Below are 15253 nucleotides of genomic sequence, written 5' to 3'. Positions count from 1 at the left end.
TGTAGATTTTAATTAAGTGTCTCATCTGCAAAATGATTGATTTGTCTGAAAATCACAAAGACTGAAAGATTTAAGCAGCATCTAGAAGATATCTAAAGGACCATAACAAGTTTATGATGATCACCATGAAAGCTGACATTATCCTAACAAAATGTCTATGGCTGTGAAATGCCAACTCGGACCAATGTCTTCATCAGTAAGATCAGACTGATGGAGTGAAATCTGTGTGTGCGTGTGTAAGCCATACACCTTAGACTAACGTCAGTCGAAACTGCCGATATCAATGGGTTTGGTCGACAGTCTGTGTTTGGGCTGATAGTCCCTCGAAAGAAGATATTTTGAGACTAAAGCATCTAACATGTCCAGTTTGGGAATGTTGATCCACTTGCTTTCCAAGAGATAAGCCACCAGAGATACCTGACTTCAGCTCTCATAGACAACACAAGAGCAGAGTAAGTGCTCTTATGTATGGGAGAGTCAGTGGAGATAGCTGCTGGCCGAATGATGGCTTGGCCAACACCTGTGTAAAGTCTATGGGGGCTATCAAGGAAAGTGGGATCCGTACGATGGTGACGGAGTGTGGAGTAGTAAAAAAGTGATAGTTTAGCAACAATTGTTTTGGATTAGTTCCGCTTTGCATTCCTCACATCATGCTGATAGAAATTCCTGGTATTTTATGACTTGAGATCAGTTGCGCTTTTTCACTTTCATCTTCTAAGAGAAGATTCTACTAACTGCCCCGCTTTCCACGTATAATAAAGAATCCATGGCACAGCCGGTGTTTTATACCATTTTTTTAAAACCTTTTACAGATTTTACATGTAGAAAAGTAGACAGAAAATTAAAGACCTCAAGTAAACATCTGACATCTCTGTATACAATATGACTAAACTCCTATCGGAGACCAGAGATTTTATTACTTTCTTCAGGACAATGGCTTTCTTTTTTTTTTCTTTATGAAGGCTTCTCAGAAAAAAGGGGTTAATGTGGGGAAAAATAAAAAAAGGAACTACCTCTTTTGGTGTATGAGACAGGAGGAAAGGGAACGAGTCTGCCGCCTTCTAATTACGGGCTGTGCTGAGCACTGATGTCTGATTTGCGAAATTAGACTTGAAAGTGTTGTGGGAACAGCTTCTTTTGTCTAAAATTAGAAATAATCTGTCTCGCTGAAATGAGTGAAAGGTATGTGTCCCTTAGGTTTAGGAGGTTCCACCTTATGCTTATGTATGGATAACTACGGTGTGCCGAACATAATACATGGATTTTCATATGTAAAGGATTTCTCCTTTTTAGTAGTTTAATTGGATTTAAAATTTATGCTGATGGGTTGGACCCGAAATTTGGAAACTCCATACTTCTTTATTTTGGAGAGATAAAGGGGATTATACGTTTTCTTATCCCTCCCATTTCGATGTGAGTCTGATGTCATACTGAAACCAGAAAGAGCAGTGATTTGCTACTTAAGAAGAACATGAGATCTGCTGCTATTTTGACTTTCTACAACAGGAGATTGAAAGGTAAATTGAATGGATGTGAGTTTTGGACAGTACAACAATTGGATTTGTTTTTGTAGTTGTCTTAAGGGCCCCATACATGTTAGGCTAATGTCGGCTGTTCCTGCCATTATTGGCAGGTTCAGCCACCTGTTTTGTGTGCATGCAGGCGCCGTCCAACTGATTGTCGGGAGAGATGTTGATAGGGGATGTCCGATTTCGGACTGTCAATTGCTGTCTTTCGTTGGTTCTCGCGTAGAGGACACGGGAGTGCTTGGTTGAATGAGTGCCCCTGTGTACAGGAGAGACTGCCAAGATGATTGTCGGCCAAACGATCTGCTGAACCATCATCTGGCCGACAGCCTTTCAATGTGTATGGAAGCCTTTAGGTTCTGTGACATTATTTCAGGCAGGTATATAATAAAACAGCCATGTCAGGAGCGGATATCGTTCTCTTTAAAATTCAAATTCCACTCAAATTCTTTTAATTAGAATTTGAACCATCAGAATTATTATTAGAGTATCTGTAAGTGGAAGTGCAACTCATGTGTTAGGGCAGCACGGTGGCTCAGTGGTTAGCACTGCAGTCTTGCAGCGCTGGGGTCCTTGGTTCAAAGCCTACCAAGGACAACATCTGCAAGGAGTTTGTATGTTCTCCCCGTGTTTGCGTGGGTTTCCTCTGGGTACTCCGGTTTCCTCCCACACTCCAAAGACATACTGATAGGGAATTTAGATTGTGAGCCTCAATTGGGATAACGATGATAATATATGTAAAGAGCTGCGGAATATGTTGGCGCTATATATAAAAAGAAAAAAAGATGTGTTCACAAAGTATGTGGAGGACTAAAACATCATAGTCTATTGACCCCTTTACAACAGAATAACTGGTTGCATTTTTGAGCTCCAATTAAAATCCAAATGGATTACGAAATGCTGGTCAGTGTTTCCTAGTAAATGTATATAGTCACAAGTGGCTATCTGGGCTACTGATACTATTTGTGCCTCCAGTGAGGTTATCTGGTCAAAATCATATCAGTTGCTCTCAGTGAATGAAACAAGCGTATCGCAGGCAGTATACGACAGCTCCAGCTCCAATACAGGGCTCTTAATGCAATATGAATAGTCTTAAGCTGGCCATACATCTGAGATGGCTGTCTGTCATCTTTTCCGACACCCCCCCCCCCATCTGAACATTTGACCATGTGATTAAAGGGAACCTGTCACGTCCTAGCTGCTGTGTACACTGCCCGCATTGCTTTGTTAGTGATGCAATGTACATCACTAACAAGCTGTGCTCATTAATATCGGTGGTAGTATAATGATGTTATAACATTATATACACATTGTCCTACCTGCTGTATTCAGTCATAGGGGTGTGATCCTGCTATTCAGTCAGGGGCAGCACCGCCCATGTATTTGAATACTGCTCCGGCAAGGTTGCGTCTAGATCGGAGGTGATTTTTTGAGGCCCTCACTCCAACAACTCTGATCTCGTTTCCTCAGCAGTGAAGGGTCTAGATCGGAGGCTAAAGTGAGGAACACAAAAAAATCGCCTCCGATCTAGACGCAACCTTGCCGGAGCAGTATTCAAATACATGGGCGGTGCTGCCCCTGACTGAATAGCAGGATCACACCCCTATGACTGAATACAGCAGGTAGGACAACGTGTATATAATGTTATAACATCATTATACTACCACCGATATTAATGAGCACAGCTTGTTAGTGATGCACATTGCATAACTAACAAAGCAATGCGGGGCAGTGTACACAGCAGCTAGGACGTGACAGGTTCCCTTTCAGTGTTTTCCATGAGGAGAGAGGAACATGCCACTGCCACACTCCTCTGGCAGAGGCTTATCTACCCTGTAGCTGTAAGGAACGGTCCTTGAATTCCAATGGCCCAATTCTTCTCTCACCCCACAACTTGTTGGTTGGGAGCAGGGCTGTGGAGTCGGTAAGCCAAACCACCAACCCCAACTCCTTAATTTCTCTAACTTATGACTCTGACTCCACAGCACTGGTAGGATGAGCCTCACTACTGAGCGTGTACATAAAGTGCAGCGCAGATTCATCTCACTGCCTCACTACTGAGCATGTACATAAAGTGCAGCACAGATTCATCTCACTGCCTCACTACTGAGCATGTACATAAAGTGCAGCACAGATTCATCTCACTGCCTCACTACTGAGCATGTACATAAAGTGCAGCACAGATTCATCTCACTGCCTCACTACTGAGCATGTACATAAAGTGCAGCACAGATTCATCTCACGGCCTCACTACTGAGCGTGTACATAAAGTGCAGCGCAGATTCATCTCACTGCCTCACTACTGAGCGTGTACATAAAGTGCAGCGCAGATTCATCTCAACTAAAAGCCCAGATCCTCAATCAGGAACAGAACAGACATTTCATAACTTTCTGAAAACATTTACAGCACATACTCTATTGAACTACTGAACCCAATTTATTATATATTTTGGGAGTCTGAGTTAGTCCATTTTATACGGACTCAGACTCCACCAAAATGGGCTCCGACTCCACAGCCCTGGTTGGGAGGCCTTATTCACATCAGATGTTGGCTTGTCCTATTGGGTTTTCTGACTTTCATCTAATGCATATGGGGACTTTTACTTAATCATATATACTTTTTCAAAGGGTTGTCTTACGGAGACATTCCCATTGCAAATAGAGGGCCGCTGCGATGAAATGATTTCTGCAGTTCTGACTACTCTAACCATTGGAGATCGGCTGTTATTGCTATGGGATGCCAGGCCTGGATATGCATTTATCCCACTTAATTCATCGTCAGTCTATAGGTGCCTCTAATCCAAGGTTAAATTGAATAGACCGTATAACAGTAATGGTAGTCAAATTGCTATAATAAATGGAAATAAAAGATTATATGTGCAGTGTAACCAAATAAATCAGTGGTGTTAAAAATACACTGTAATGGCACTATAAGCTGAAAATGGGAAAATAAATGAATGTAATCTTAGAGCAATGTCATTTTTAATTTTAGTGAATAGTTAATAATAGCCTCTGAATTTGTTTCTGGATCCAGACTATAAAGTGGAGAATTACATGAATTCCTCCCCTGAAAACCCCTGTGCTAATTTACTATGTAATTATATTGCAATGTAATGAAAGTTTAGTGAAAACCGCTTTTACAATTCTAAAGAATAAAAATGGCAAGTCGTAGCTCATAGAACTCTGTGTAGAAATCTCATATTACGAAGCCTTAGATCTGTTCGCATCAGTTATTATCTATTACCGCTGATTCATGGCTATTGTGGTATGCCAACATTTTTTATCATTGAATTGGCTTCTTCTGTTTCTTTTATTTTGGGCTGTGCTCGGATTATTAATAGTAGCAGTGTAAATCTCCATTTTATATACCTGAAGTTAGAAGTTGTCTATTTCTACCTGGATATTGCCCTTAAAGGGTTGTTCCCAATATAGTAAATGATCACCCAGTGATCCTGAGAATGGGATTTTGGAACCTGGGTTCTGGGTCCTGCACAATCCCATCTTGAATGGAGCGGAGGTAGGCATGCTCGACCAGTCATTGTCTAAGTAATTACCCAGCATTGGCTAAGCGCTGTGCTTGACTTTCTCTGCCAGTCCAATAGACAATGAATGGAGAGGAGGTTGAGCATTCACATCTCTACTCCACTCGAGAGAGGACTCTGCAGATCTTGGTTCCCGGGTTCCCGAGACTTGTTCTCGGGATCACTAGGGGTTCCAACTGTCAGACCCACCCCTATGGATAGGGGATGACTTATTATCTTGGGAATAACCCTTTTAAGGTGCCCAAACATATTAATTTTGGCAGAATTGGCCAATCATATAATATTTATGGGGATGATCCGACTTCTTTTTTTAGCAGATGCAATGCTTATATTTAGGGGTTGTTCGAACTGGCTGTAAACAGTACACCGGTAGCTAATCGTGTAGAAACTTTGGATGGAGCAACATAGAGTAGCACACAAATTGCCTCTAGCTATCTTGTTTGGAACAGCAAGATCCCCATACAGCCTTGTGTATGCAGCTCCGCCTTTAAAGGGAAGCTATCATCAGATATTGTTTTAAATCAGCTTTTTGGGGTACATGTATTTTTAACATTTTTGGCAATATTTTTTTTTTCCTTATTAAAAAAGAAAGAGTAATCCTGCTTTTTTCACACTGACAATGTTTTTGTTTTTTTTAGTCTAATACTTCCTCTCCTTTTTAGGATGAGTTTTCAGCAAGCTCCTTATCAGATGAGGCAGGATTACAATGAGGGTAACAAGCTGATAACACAGGATTCAACAATTACAATAGTGGAGGTCACAGCAGACCCTGCTCCCCCCTCCCTTCACAATGACCTGTGCACACTATTCTGACTATGTACATGTGTTGTTTCCTAAAACAATAGGAAGGTAGCCTAAAAAAGCCCCAATGGCCAGTGTGAAAATTGCAAGATTTCTATTTTTTTATATACAGATTGTGATATGTAATTAAAAATAAAATTGCTAAAAATGTTTAAAAAAACATACATGATAAAAAGAATAGGTAATTTATGGACTATACAGTAGCACCCATTTAAAGGAGTATTCCAGCTAGGTCGAATGACTATACAATCAGGAGGGTTTATTTTCGGAGGACTCCCACGACTTTCTGCATCCCACCATTCCCAGACACTGGGCAGAGAACTGAATCTCATCCCGAACCCTTCAGGTTTTGTGACAAAACTGTGCAGCACAAAAAAGCGACAAAAAATGCAGTGTGCACATAGCCTTGTAATGACTGGTGCAGAGTTGCGGTGAATGGACAGATGGAAAAACGGATCTTAGTGATATCCTAGTGATATGCTTTCACTTTTTCTGGCTGGAATATCCATTTTATTCCATCTGTGTAAATTTTATATAGCCTATTGTGTACATGCCCAAACCTAGGTTGCTTATAAATGGCAGTCCAGGAAAGAATAGGACACAAGATCTTAATTACCATTAAACTACTGATTGAAAAACGTGCCTTACAATAGTCTCCGACTGTACACCTCCATAAAATCCGCCCTCGGGAAATCCTATTTATCACACGAGACATATGATTGTTGCGGTGCGTAGAAGCGGCTGGTCTGCTTGGCCTCCGCGCAGGAAGCCTTTATCATTGTGTTAGAGTCTCTTATCCCAGACGCCCCTTGACAATCGGCCAATACAGATAACCAGTCAGCCCCACCGACAGGCGACTCTTACCATTTTAGGATCCTTTCTTTCTGTCTAGTGTTCTATGTACAATATCATTAATTTTGGCTTCACAGCAAATGTGCAGCAGGTTTTTAGCATTCGTCCAAATGCATCGATGTTTTTATGAGCTCTATATGACCTTAGCAGGAACTCCGCACAGAAACAGCACCTTCTCTGTATTCTGTCAGCCATCACCTCTCCACAAAATCCCACATCGTGGGGTTTCCTGTAGGATTGTGTGTTTAGCTTACACCGGCAAAAACGAGAACTGTGATGGTCGGTCAGTCATGCTTCATACAGTCCTGAACCCAAATCATGCCGCAAATGGAGATTTTCTATTTTATGTTAGTGCTGAGATCTGTGCCTGCAAGTAAATGTATAGATCCGAATCCTTGCTTAAAGTGGAAGTTTAATATATATATTATAGGCGCTGCATAGTATTCCTGATTGATGGGGATTTGGGTCATTGGACCTCTACCAATTGGTCAAAACATGGCTCTGAAGTGTGCAGCTCATGCAGGAGTACTGGCAGAATAGTACATCTATGAGCTTATATTATTGAGCTTGTACAATGCTCTGCCCGGCTCTAACCATGCTCTGTGAGCGCAGCTCCTGTATTAGCTGAATAGTACATCTATGAGCTTATATTATTGAGCTTGTACAATGCTCTGCCCGGCTCATACAATGCTCTGTGAGCGCAGCTCCTGTATTAGCCGAATAGTACATCTATGAGCTTATATTATTGAGCTTGTACAATGCTCTGCCCGGCTCATACAATGCTCTGTGAGCGCAGCTCCTGTATTAGCTGAATAGTACATCTATGAGCTTATATTATTGAGCTTGTACAATGCTCTGCCCGGCTCATACAATGCTCTGTGAGCGCAGCTCCTGTATTAGCTGAATAGTACATCTATGAGCTTATATTATTGAGCTTGTACAATGCTCTGCCCGGCTCTAACAATGCTCTGTGAGCGCAGCTCCTGTATTAGCTGAATAGTACATATATGAGCTTATATTATTGAGCTTGTACAATGCTCTGCCCGGCTCATACAATGCTCTGTGAGCGCAGCTCCTGTATTAGCTGAATAGTACATCTATGAGCTTATATTATTGAGCTTGTACAATGCTCTGCCCGGCTCTAACCATGCTCTGTGAGCGCAGCTCCTGTATTAGCTGAATAGTACATCTATGAGCTTATATTATTGAGCTTGTACAATGCTCTGCCCGGCTCATACAATGCTCTGTGAGCGCAGCTCCTGTATTAGCCGAATAGTACATCTATGAGCTTATATTATTGAGCTTGTACAATGCTCTGCCCGGCTCATACAATGCTCTGTGAGCGCAGCTCCTGTATTAGCTGAATAGTACATCTATGAGCTTATATTATTGAGCTTGTACAATGCTCTGCCCGGCTCATACAATGCTCTGTGAGCGCAGCTCCTGTATTAGCTGAATAGTACATCTATGAGCTTATATTATTGAGCTTGTACAATGCTCTGCCCGGCTCTAACAATGCTCTGTGAGCGCAGCTCCTGTATTAGCTGAATAGTACATATATGAGCTTATATTATTGAGCTTGTACAATGCTCTGCCCGGCTCATACAATGCTCTGTGAGCGCAGCTCCTGTATTAGCTGAATAGTACATCTATGAGCTTATATTATTGAGCTTGTACAATGCTCTGCCCGGCTCTAACCATGCTCTGTGAGCGCAGCTCCTGTATTAGCTGAATAGTACATCTATGAGCTTATATTATTGAGCTTGTACAATGCTCTGCCCGGCTCATACAATGCTCTGTGAGCGCAGCTCCTGTATTAGCCGAATAGTACATCTATGAGCTTATATTATTGAGCTTGTACAATGCTCTGCCCGGCTCATACAATGCTCTGTGAGCGCAGCTCCTGTATTAGCTGAATAGTACATCTATGAGCTTATATTATTGAGCTTGTACAATGCTCTGCCCGGCTCATACAATGCTCTGTGAGCGCAGCTCCTGTATTAGCTGAATAGTACATCTATGAGCTTATATTATTGAGCTTGTACAATGCTCTGCCCGGCTCATACAATGCTCTGTGAGCGCAGCTCCTGTATTAGCTGAATAGTACATCTATGAGCTTATATTATTGAGCTTGTACAATGCTCTGCCCGGCTCATACAATGCTCTGTGAGCGCAGCTCCTGTATTAGCTGAATAGTACATCTATGAGCTTATATTATTGAGCTTGTACAATGCTCTGCCCGGCTCTAACAATGCTCTGTGAGCGCAGCTCCTGTATTAGCTGAATAGTACGTCTATGAGCTTATATTATTGAGCTTGTACAATGCTCTGCCCGGCTCATACAATGCTCTGTGAGCGCAGCTCCTGTATTAGCTGAATAGTACATCTATGAGCTTATATTATTGAGTTTGTACAATGTTCTGCCCGGCTCATACAATGCTCTGTGAGCGCAGCTCCTGTATTAGCTGAATAGTACATCTATGAGCTTATATTATTGAGCTTGTACAATGCTCTGCCCGGCTCATACAATGCTCTGTGAGCGCAGCTCCTGTATTAGCTGAATAGTACATCTATGAGCTTATATTATTGAGCTTGTACAATGCTCTGCCCGGCTCATACAATGCTCTGTGAGCGCAGCTCCTGTATTAGCTGAATAGTACATCTATGGGTCTGTACATTCACTCTCTGAACAGTATATGGACCCATAGACTTACTATTGAGCTCTGCTCTGTGTGCCCGGCTCACGTAGGTGCTGCGCACTTCAGAGGGGTGTGTTGATTGATCAGTAGGAGTCCCCAAATCCCCACCGATCAGAAACACTATGCAGCGCCTATAATATATAAAAACTTTTACAAAATGATGTTTACATTTTACAATGTAGCAAGATGTATACATGTTTAATATTGTTATTTATTTTTAAGAGGCGTGGGGCTGTGGATCATGGGAATGCCATCTTGTGTCGCCTTTCATGGAGAAGTGTCTGCTCTACGCCAAATTCAGACATACGTGAAATATTGCGCATGCGATGTACTGACTGGCTGCGCGTTTCATGACTTGAACTCGACAGCCTCATCAGAATAATCAGGCTGTCAAGTTTGGGTCAGGACCCATAGCTGTACATCGTGTATTTCACGGATGTCTGTATTTTGGCCTCTTTCTTACTTCTTTCTTCTAAGGTAGTTTGGAAAACAACAAGCCCAGTTGGCTATTCTCAGAACTTTCTTTGTAGTGAACTGGCATGTATGGACGGACGGCTCTTCTGTCCGTGATGGCGAGACAGGGGCAGGTCGCTTCTATTAGATATTTGACATATCATGCGGATATGCCACAAATTTTCAAGATGGGACTTGGCTCTAGTATGGGTGACAGTGGGCAATGCCCTGCAGCACTGGGTCTTGGGTTTCGGTAAGTAAACTGTGTGCAGCACTTTTTGCAACATTTTGAAAAATATGCGACTGCTCTCAAAGTCGCAAAATGGTTAAAGGGATCTGGAAAAAAAATACTTTTTTTAAATTTATTTATTTATTTTTACTTTGCGCAAGATTCATGAACCGTGTGCCCCATTTTGATGAATTTGGCACAAAAAAAACCATCAACGAATAACACAAGATCAAAAATGTGACTTAAACAATACCGCAAGGCTGGGTGTTTTGTTTGGTAGACTTGGTATATATACTTCTGCAGCTCGATTGTTTGATGTGGCCGGTCACGGTAGCAGCCAGTTATATAAATGATAATGTAGAGCTGATTATTTTAGGGCTCTGGTCACAGGAATTCCTTTCATTGTGTATATGCCGCCGTACACATTGTTTATTCTATGCAAAACCTGAATGTCACTAGGTTAGAGTGATGTTTGGATGGGACTGTAGTGGTCTGAACATGTGTTTTCAGTTTTCTACGATGCTAATATATTTAATGATAGATTCACTGTACTTGTCAGTAGTGTCCTCAGAGCATTAGGAGTTAATGTCTGCGCCCTGACTTTTGAGGGCACATGGGATGACTGTCTGTTGCCCGGAGTATTGTGGGCTGTCAGGAATCCAGGCATTGTGGGCTCGGCACAGCTGAACAAAGCAGTATTGAGCCCCACTATGCTCTGCTGCATTGAAATCTGAGTGGGTCAGGAAATTCCTGGCATTGCTGTGGGAACACTTGGAGACCCTCTGCTACTGCTCCAGAGAGTGTGCCGTAGACAATATACCGCCAACCCACCTAGAAAAATGAAAAGATGGGCTTCACATCCACCCAGGGCAACGTCAGACCTTAACCATTGGGTCACTGTGGCTTAATTTTAGACTGACTGAAAGCCATAAAGAAATACACAGCTGAGCTTCAGTGATCCATTGGTACTTTTTTAGATCTAGTACCAGGATCCATCGATCACAATAGGAGATGTCACCGCTGACCCCACTCCTCCTCCCTTCACAGAGACTTTTGAACATGCTCATTAGACACTTCAATACAATCAGTAGTCAGAGTCTGATCACTGTGGCTAATGTTGGAGTGGATTTCCTAAAATCAACAAAAAAGCCCCAGTGTCCAGTGTGAAAGTAGCAAAATTTATATTTGTCTTTTTAATACAGATTGTGGTTTTTGAAAAAAAACATTGGCAAAAAAATGTTTTTAATCATTTCATGGCATGGCGATTTTCTGTTTGTTTGTTTTTTTTTTTTGGTTACCCCTTTCTTTCAAGAGCCATAACTTTTTTATTATTTTGGGGTAGATATGATGTTTTGATCGCCTCTTACTGCATTTTATTGCAACGTTGCGGAGGCCAAATATATATTTGTTTATTCTTGTTACGCTATGTACCATTCGGATTAATTTACTTTATATTTTGATCGTACTTTTATGAACGCAGCAATTCCAAATTAGTGTGTATTTTTTTTTTTCATTTTTTGGGGGGGCAAAAGGGGGGTGACTTGAACTTTTTTTTTGTTTTTTCAAATTTTTATAAACTTTTTTTTTTTAACTGTATTTAATAGTCTCCTTAGTGGATTTGAAGCTGCGGTCGTCTGATTGCTCATGATATACGTAGCAGTGCTATGGCTTTCACAGGAGTATCGTAATGACAGACCATCATGACAACCCATCGGCGCCCTGTGATCACGTCGCGGGCACCCCGATGGGAGCGTGGAATGATGTGCCCCCTTCCCGGCGCGTGATAAATGCTGCCGTTAGAGATTGACAGCCGCAGGCGTAACTGTGCTCCCCCTGTGGCTGTTAAAGGCACCTGATTAAATCAGCCATCATGTGCGGGGAAAGATGCGGGCGAGGCCGCATCAAAGGCAGGGATACGACATATTACGTAAATATACATTAAATGTTGTGAATTGTTTAAAAAAAATACATTTAACACAAAAACCTGATTTTAATCAATAGGTCATTTTCTGATGGCTAAGATCACATGAAGTTGTAGCCCGATGCTGAGAATTCTTATCGCCTCCTTTTTCTTAGAGATCCCTGATCAAATTTTTTACCGTTTTTTTTTTTGTTCTTTGTTCCTTATTCTTCACCTTAAATCTCCACGTGCTACTTAGAATTTTCTTTTTGGCATTTTCCATCTCTGATCCACGCCGCTACCTTTCTCTGACTCCTGAATGAAAGGAGACGGAAGCCTTGAGCAGAGTAAGGCTCGGGAAGCTCCGGTAATGCAATGAGGGCAAGAAGTCTGATGCTTTAGGGTATTAGAAGGAGAACTGCGCAGATAACCACCAACCGTAAGACGAATGTCAAAAATGATTACGCTCTTTCTAGGTCATCAAATAATTGAGGATACAGTGTATGTAGACTTCACACCTTATACAAAGAAGCCAAGGAAAAAGGAATCTGGATGGATTTTTTGACTTGAATGCAAAAGCGAGAAAAGCATTTCTACATACATCTGCTTTTCATCTGCTACTTTTGTCTTAAAGAGTAACCGTCGTTTTCATTTTATTTTTCACAAATCAATAGTACATGTGAAAATAAGAAACTTTGCAATATATATTAGAGAAATCTGCTTCTTTCTCCTCCTGGACCGATCATTCATTATCAAAATTCTCAATTCATAAGTAAAATCTCTTCAGTGAATGTAGATTTTCCTATTACTGAGAGAGATGGCAGTTGGTGCTCATAAAGTTCTATGGAGAACTGTTGCTCGCTTCAGGAGAACTTTCAGCAGAATGTCTGTTTGCCTCTAGCTCCTTCTCCATATGATTTTGAAAGCACCAACCGTCATCTAGCTCCATAATGGGGAAATCTGTGCTCTGAATACGGAGTTTACCTTTTTAAATTGAGAATGAAAAATCAGTCCAGGAGGAGAAAAAAGAAGATTTCTAAGATATTTAATAAAGTTGCTTATTTTCATGTGTACTATTCATTTAGGAAATAAAAATTAAAATGACAATTACTCTTTAACTACTTGATATTCACATACTTGTATAAAATATAGTTATTAGTATAAGGTAATTTATAAGCAGTATGGCATTCTATTTTGATCAAAAATATTTTCCCTATATTAAAAAGAGCAGAAGTTGTGCTGATTCCCATATTGAGAACTACTCATCTCTCCCAGAAACTATTGTAATGTATTAATAAAATACAACAACTTAAAAGGGATATCTTACTATGGCAACCCCCGGTCTGTGTGCGCGCTGCATGTGTTCTCCTGGTGATAACGGCTGATCAGGGGGTCCGAGGAGCCAGATGCCCCAGTTACACTCCAAAAGGGGGTTGTCTGCATTAACAGCGGTGGACAACATAATTCTTGTAAGAGATAATACAATTTACGCAGTTAGTGTAGCAAAACTTTAATTTCAATGAAAATGTACCTAATGGAATAACTTTCTGATAGTGATCTAGTAAAATCGATCACCTAATCTGAGAGCAGTATAATGTAGAGACGGGGCTCCTGATTCCAGTGATGTCACTTGCTGGGCTGCTTGCTGTAGTTTTGATAAAATACTCTTATCAGCCGGATTAGTAAACCTGCTGCCATGTAGTGCTCCATATTCATGAGCTCTGTATAACCTCGCTCCCACCTCTGATTGGCAGCTTTCTGCCTATGCACAGTGTACACCGAAAGCAGTCAGTGGTGTGGGCGGTGTTATACAGAGCTCAGCATTCAGAAAACTTCTAGAACTGCAACAGATAAAACAGTGATTTTATCAAAATTGCAACAAACCACTCAATTAGTGATAAATCACTGAAATCAGGGTCTCTACCCCTAAATCTGCTGTTCTCAGATGACGAAGCAAAAATCTGGTGACCGATTCCCTTTAAAGGACTGGCTTTGCTTTTGGCCTGGCTTTGCTTTTGGCCTTGCGTTGCTTTTGGCCTTGCGTTGCTTTTGGCCTGGCTTTGCTTTTGGCCTGGCTTTGCTTTTGGCCTGGCTTTGCTTTTGGCCTGGCTTTGCTTTTGGCCTGGCTTTGCTTTTGGCCTGGCTTTGCTTTTGGCCTGGCGTTGCTTTCGGCCTGGCGTTGCTTTTGGCCTGGCTTTGCTTTTGGCCTTGCTTTGCTTTTGGCCTGGCTTTGCTTTTGGCCTGGCTTTGCTTTTGGCCTGGCTTTGCTTTCGGCCTGGCTTTGCTTTTGGCCTGGCTTTGCTTTTGGCCTGGCTTTGCTTTTGGCCTGGCTTTGCTTTTGGCCTTGCTTTGCTTTTGGCCTTGCTTTGCTTTTGGCCTGGCTTTGCTTTTGGCCTGGCTTTGCTTTTGGCCTGGCTTTGCTTTTGGCCTGGCTTTGCTTTTGGCCTGGCGTTGCTTTTGGCCTTGCGTTGCTTTTGGCCTTGCGTTGCTTTTGGCCTGGCTTTGCTTTTGGCCTGGCGTTGCTTTCGGCCTGGCGTTGCTTTTGGCCTGGCGTTGCTTTTGGCCTTGCTTTGCTTTTGGCCTGGCTTTGCTTTTGGCCTGGCTTTGCTTTTGGCCTGGCTTTGCTTTCGGCCTGGCGTTGCTTTCGGCCTGGCGTTGCTTTCGGACTGGCTTTGCTTTCGGCCTGGCGTTGCTTTCGGCCTGGCTTTGCAGAAGTTGGATTTGTCAATAAATGTCATTTGAAGGAGTACATCGTAGTATCGGGTGAAATTATTTATTGGGTTTCTTAAAAGATCATTGTTCTCAGCAGCACATGTCCTGTTTGACGATGCATTGCCAAGAACGATCCATTAGTGATCACTCAGTGCGCATCTGAAGCATAGTCTGTCTAAACAAGCTCTTAAACTACCGCCAATCAACAAACAAGTACCGGACCAGCGGTCATTAAAGAGTAACTATATTTTAATTCGCTAAAATAGCTACCGTATATCTTTGTCGAGCAAAGAAAGATTTGAAACTTTGCAAATCACTTTATTAGGGTATTTGTTTTCATTCCTGTGGCACGAAAAAATTGCAGTTTCATCACTTTCCATGGTAGATAACTTTATTTTTTAATAATTTCAAGTGCCGCAAGTCGGGTGGTATAATCCCACTTAGTGTTCAGTTTGACTGTAGATCCACCACAGAGACTTGAAGCGTTTAATGGGTTATGTAATACTTGATGGGACAGGTGGCGTTTTTCAATTTTCAACA

The 15253-nt window shown here is 41.8% G+C and overlaps 1 protein-coding gene across 2 annotated transcripts in view; it reads left to right on the top strand.

The window, feature by feature from the left end:
* Window positions 1-15253, top strand: part of SRGAP2 (SLIT-ROBO Rho GTPase activating protein 2) — a 136893-nt gene that overhangs the window by 34173 nt on the left and 87467 nt on the right. The window lies entirely within an intron of this gene.

Source organism: Phyllobates terribilis, unplaced genomic scaffold (genome assembly GCF_046119375.1).
Source record: "Phyllobates terribilis strain yellow unplaced genomic scaffold, ASM4611937v1 Scaffold_2__4_contigs__length_985480577, whole genome shotgun sequence".
NCBI classification, from domain to species: domain Eukaryota; kingdom Metazoa; phylum Chordata; class Amphibia; order Anura; family Dendrobatidae; genus Phyllobates; species Phyllobates terribilis.
This window is presented reverse-complemented; position numbering and strand designations above follow the sequence as displayed.